The sequence below is a fragment of the Choristoneura fumiferana genome, chromosome 10, assembly GCF_025370935.1.
Source record: "Choristoneura fumiferana chromosome 10, NRCan_CFum_1, whole genome shotgun sequence".
NCBI lineage: Eukaryota > Metazoa > Arthropoda > Insecta > Lepidoptera > Tortricidae > Choristoneura > Choristoneura fumiferana.
The window spans coordinates 11,541,680-11,547,842 of record NC_133481.1 but is presented as its reverse complement, the minus strand read 5'-3'; positions in this window follow the sequence as shown (position 1 = coordinate 11,547,842).

Sequence of the window (6,163 nt, the reverse complement as noted above, 5' to 3'; positions counted from 1 at the left end):
ACTACGAAATTCGAAAATCGAAGTTTGTATCGTACCGTTCCTCTCACTCTCGTATTAAATAATATTTAACCGTCAGCGGGACAGCAAGATACGAAGTTCGAATTTTTCACGCGCCCGGTCTGACACCGCCCGTCGACCTCCGCAGACGGCTTTCTCTAAACCCTCGTCTTGTCAATAAGGAAAAAAAATGCTAGTCATTTCGCATCGCCTCAAAATACGGCCTCTGTGTTATTTCATTACTGCAGATAACAGGAATCAGTGGCGGGGCGCCGGAACAATTCGATTCCCACCGAGTTTACTCAACTTTTTACGGGGCGTCAATGATAACAAATATGGTGAAGATTGTAACTCTCGCTTCCATCACTCTCTGGGCAACCTTTAGAAAATGATCACTCAACGCCACTGGGAATCTTTTGTATTCCATCCCAGAACCGGTATCACTGCTTTTTAGTTTTCCACGTCTTTTTTCTATGTATCCTTGTCTTGTCAATAAAGAAAAAAATGGCAGTCATTTCATTAGTACAGATAACAGAGTCAGAAGCGGGGCGCCGGAACAATTCAATTCCCACCGAGTTTACTAAACTTTTTATGTAGCGTCAGTGATGACAAATATGGCAAAAATTGTGTACCTACTTGTACACTAATTGGACGTGTTGCATAGTAACTTCCCCCGCTCTCCGGGTTATCTTACTTAAGCCCAGTTTAGACCTGCAAGTTGCAATACATTGCGAGGCCGTAAAGCTTATAAAATTGAAGTGGTAAATCGAGCGCCGCAATGTAATGCAATTATATCTACTACTTTTCTTGCAGGTCTACTGCTAAACTGAGCCTTAAGAAAATAATCACTCAACGCCACTAGTACTTAAGCAAATTTTATCTTTTTAACCGACTTCAAAAACAGGAGGAGTTTATCAATTCTGTTCTATTTTTTTTACTCCATTCCAGGACCGATGTCACCAATTTTCAATTTTGTCAAGCCTGTCTGTCTTTCCACGACTTTTATCTCTGACTTTTACTATAAGTACCTACTAGAAAAACTATCATTTGGCATGGATTTACAATTAAATTCAAAGAGGTAGTTTTTTTATTTAGGTACCTACCTAGCCTAGATTCGAACCTCTAACACTAAGTTTTTCGGAATTTATGTGCGAAATTACATTTGATATCTACCATGGAATTTACGGAGAAGGAAAACATTGTGAGCAAACCTGCACGCAACTGCGAAGAAATTTAATGGTATGTGTGAAGTTCCCAATCCCCACTGGGCCCGAGGAGGCCCATGCCTGCAGTGGGACGTATACAGGCCGAGAACTACATAAACAATAATTTCAATATTCATTCTTATACGACTACGACAGATAAAAACATTGCTATTTATTTATTCCAACCCGACGCATAGCCCGCATTTTGCGAGAGCTAACGTCGACATCGCCACATCGACAATATCGACATTGCTAGAGGAATTCCTATTGAACTACTCTGCCGCGTGCCGCTTCAAAGTCTTACGTCCTGTTACGTTGTGCTATAGGTAGACGACCAAGAAAGCAAGGACCAGTCTCGCCAACTTTTCCGGGTGGAAGTCTGGCCATTTTTTTGCTCATCAAACCCCGTTTGTTGTTAGTCAGCCTGGCCCAAAATATTAATTCCTTGCTTAAAATATTGTTTCTGCCGAATAATCTATATTCTAACTCTTTGACAATAGATAGTAAAAGTTTCTCAAATTAAATGTTAGCCAAATGGTTTCTGGTTATGTATACATACTATAGTGAACCTTAGTTGAACTATGTACCTAAAATAACTAGGTATCATCAAGTTAAATTTCTGTAGGTATATAGTTAAGTTAATACTAAGATAAGAAATAATTTATTGAATCAGGCGTTACTTTGCGGAGATACTAAGTTAAGAGTTTACAAAAATCAATTATGTATATTACAAAAAATCAGTGATCTAAAAATAAAATTTATTATAAAGGTAGAAAATAAAAACGACATTATTTATAAATTCACCTACAGTCCCATGGGTTTCCAACAAAACGTTTTTCACCCGACGCCTAATTGTTTCGTCATGTAGGTACCTAAGTAGGTACATATATATGTTTGATTCAAATCTTGCAAATATTTCAGTAATTTTTAGTGGTCGGAATGACATCAAATTCGTTATATATTATACGTGGAAAGTGGAAATCAACGTACAGACGAGGAAACTGAACCTTTTCATAATCATTATCGCTATGATTTCTTTGGCAAATGTATGGGATGTCAACATAACTTTAGTAGCACAAAGGTACGAGATTCAGTTTTCTTGACTGCAGGTGCGTTTGCAAAAAGTATCAAACAAAAGTTACTTAAAAAAAAATTGTAACAAAAATTGAATCGACTACAAAAAACCATCTACATACTATACGAGTATATTGGGCTTCAATCACTCCTGCTGGCCTCGTGCTGAGGCACCGACTTCAGAGTGGTAGAAAATTATTTTCATGGTTTTTAGTGTAAAAGATCTAAGATAGTTTAATGTCAACTGCTCGTCTCCTTATACGAAAAATTGCCTTTTCCGATGCTGAGACGTTCATTATTGAGGAGTCCTGGTGCTTCACCACCCGTTCTATTTCACCGCATTACGATGAGCTTAAATTGCTTAGCATCTGTGTTAAAGACATTGAAAATCAACCCGTGAAGTACTTTTTATTGAGTAGTCGCTCCGTTGGTCGAATGTGGTCTTCATCATCAGTTCCACTTCACCAAATGATATTTTCAAGAGCAAATGCATGAGTTACTGCTAAATATATCCAAATTACCATAGGTGTCCCTACAATATTTGAAGAGTTCCCTCGATTTCCTTAGGATCCAATCATCAGATCCTGATTAAGTGCTTATGGGACCTAATTGAAAGCATTCCTAGACGAAGGAAGAAAAAAAATTCAAATCGGTTCATAAATGACCGAATAGATAACCTCCACATTGTACAAACAACTTAGAGACTCCTTAACCAAAAAATCCTAGGATTAATCAAGTAATTATGCATTTTTTATTGAAATAAACAGATTAAAAATTTTAATTTTTAATTTTTCCTCCTTTTTTGAAGTCGGCTAAAAATTTCCCAAACTAGCAGCCTTTTTCAAATTCTGACACACAGTTGGCAACACTAGCAGTAACTCTTCTATATCGCAAGCGTCTTAGGGATACAATGAATAAATTCTGAATATCTAGCATGCATGTGGGAAATAAGAAGTAAGATATTCGGCGCTAGAGGTATAAAATCGCTTAGAAGAAAATGGATAATAGAATAAACTTTTCAAAAAAGTATTAGGTACATGCACTCAAGAATAGAGACAAAGAGGTGTGATTTTGAATTACGGAGGCGTTAGCCGCTCTCATCGTTAGTTAGAGGTTTACTTGTACTAGTACTTATTCTGTGGCTCCGTTTCGACATGACAGACGGGCAAACATACAAAGACACACTCTTTCGCATTTATAATATTAGTACCTATGGATTATGTACTTACTATTGTTACATACTCTCATTTCTATTGACACGACACGTGCTCAATGCTCATACTTATTTTTAACCCTCGACGTAAAAAGAGGGCGTGAGTTGACCTGTGCATCATAACTCTCAAACAGATGGACCAATTTTGATGCGGATTTTTTTACGTGAAACGAGTTTTGGTGCGGCGTGGTTGCGCTGGCTCTTAGCAGTTTCATTAAAATGTATTAAGCCTTTTTTTGAGGTACTTATTAAACTTTGAAACGACAAAGTCGAGGGTTTTTCAACTTTCGTTAGTTAGTGACCTCAACTCTCGTAGCACTAGCTATACACCTGTGTAAGAACCTCAATAAATCTTTAGGTTGTAGGACCTTGTGCAAAGTCCGCCCGGATTGCTACCACCTTCTTGCTCGCTAATCCTGCCGTGAAGCAGCAGTGCTTGCGCTGTTGTGTTTCGGCGTGGAGAGTAAGACAGCCGGTGAAATTACTGGCACTTGAGGTATCGTCCCATCTTAGGCCTCTAGGTTGACAACGCATCTGCAATACCCCTGGTGTTCCAGATGTTTATGGGCGGTGGTGATCTCTTACCATCAGGAGACCCACTTGACCGTTTGCCATCCAGTCGAATAACAAAAAAAAATGTATAGCGCTAGTCTTTTACAGATTAAATTTTGTAGGATTTTGTACGGAAGGAAGGTAAGTAGACAAAAACACGATTTTTTTCATTGACGATAATGACCATGGTTGTAGTATGACCTTTACAACTATTATTTGTAAGTACACAATGGTACACAATGATGGGATCTACAGTATTTAGATATGTACTTATCGATTTAAAAGTTTATTATTGAATGGCCCCATCTGTTAATCCAAGTTATAATTATAATCTGTGTCTGATTTGTTTTTATTGGCAATACGTTTCCTGAACTATCTATGTTTTTTTTTTAAATGACTTATATTTTCTGATCGCCGGACGGTAATCGAACCCAAACCTCTGACGCATAAACAAGAGGTGCCATGTGGAATCCCGTCCGACGGTCTAAAAATCATTTTCGTTTAAGTGATTTGTTGCCAAAGTACCTACATCTCATAACGATTCCATTGATTGAACACGGCTTTGTTACATTGTTTTATAACAGTTTTCCATTTTTTTAAGTCAGTTAATTTTTTCCTAAATTAAACAAAAACATTTCCGAAAACCGCATCAAAATCGATCCAGCCAAACGCGAGATAATCGCGGACATAAGGCAGGTCAAACTGAGAACCTCCTTTTTTGAAGTCGGTTAAAAACCCGATAACTTATAACAATTTAGGAACATTACCTTACCTGCTATAATAAACCATATTGCTGATCCAACGTAGAACCATAGTAAAAGGAGGTAGAACAGTCTTACAGTAAGTTGCATATAATCAAGTTGCTCTTTGACAGTGGGTCGCGATTCGGTTGGTCCGATAATAGGCCCAACTATCTTTAGGCGCGCGTGCTTTCAAGTCTGCAAATTTCTTTATCCCCCTTCGCACTCTTATTCGCGAATTTGCACCATTAATGCTCCCTAAATATTCCGTAAATATTACCTACTTCATATTTATTTACGGCCTGACCTAAAACTTTCTTTTATTTACGCGTATGCGTGAGCTCACATGGTTAGACCTAAAACTAAGGCACAATATTGTATTGTGACTAAGGGCCTCGCAATCAGGGCACTCTAGTCATAATGACAGGAGATAATTATCACACGTTCTTTTCGTACTCATAGGTAACGATAATTACTAAACTGCTAATCCTAAATAAAGGCTTTTGTAAGTCCAGAGAGCTCTCTGAATGATGAATTCAAAGTAGGCACGCAGGTATTCAGGTAGATGCCGAAATACCTACTCAAACAGATCAGACAATACAATACTTATCCGAGCAAAGCACTTTCCAGGGAATGATTACATAGCGGCGGCGCCATATTTGAAATTTACCGTCAGGTGGCGCCAGGACATCAACCCATGAGATGCAATTTATAGCCTATATTCTTCGGCTTTCGGTGCTCAATCCCTACTCAAGAATCTTTCATCTCCAAAGGTTATCGGTTCTTTTGAAAACGCAGTTAACCCATACCACAGCCCATACCTACCTACTCATTTCAGTAAACTAACTCATTCATTATGTCAGTTATGACTGTATCATTATTATCTCGTTGATGTAGCTCGCCTGCCGCAAATTACTATTATAACTTGAGGACGCTCACTATGTACAACATTGGCACAACAAATGTTTATACATAGGCAGGCCGACAAATCAACGTAGTCGACCTTGCGGAAGATGAAGATGCTTACACCTGTAACTCCTTAAAATTAAGTGTACTGCCTCTCTCTTACTCCTGGCTGTAAAGCGAAGGCTTAGGTACTGTAATTTTCATACATAGGTTTTACAAGAAAATTTATAAAAATAAGACAACGAATTTTTTATGTTTTGCTCAAAGGTTTTGCTAAACGAACGCACACTTTAAAGCTTGAAACACACAGAGAACGGTGGCGGGGCGGTGCGGCGCGGCGCGGAGGCGGTACCGGGCGTAATTATATTCGAGCTAACATGAAAGAGAAAGAGGCAACACAGAACACCGCGCCGGAAATAAGCGAGGCGCGATATTCTTTGTGGCCTCTTTTACGAATATTACATCGAATATTACAC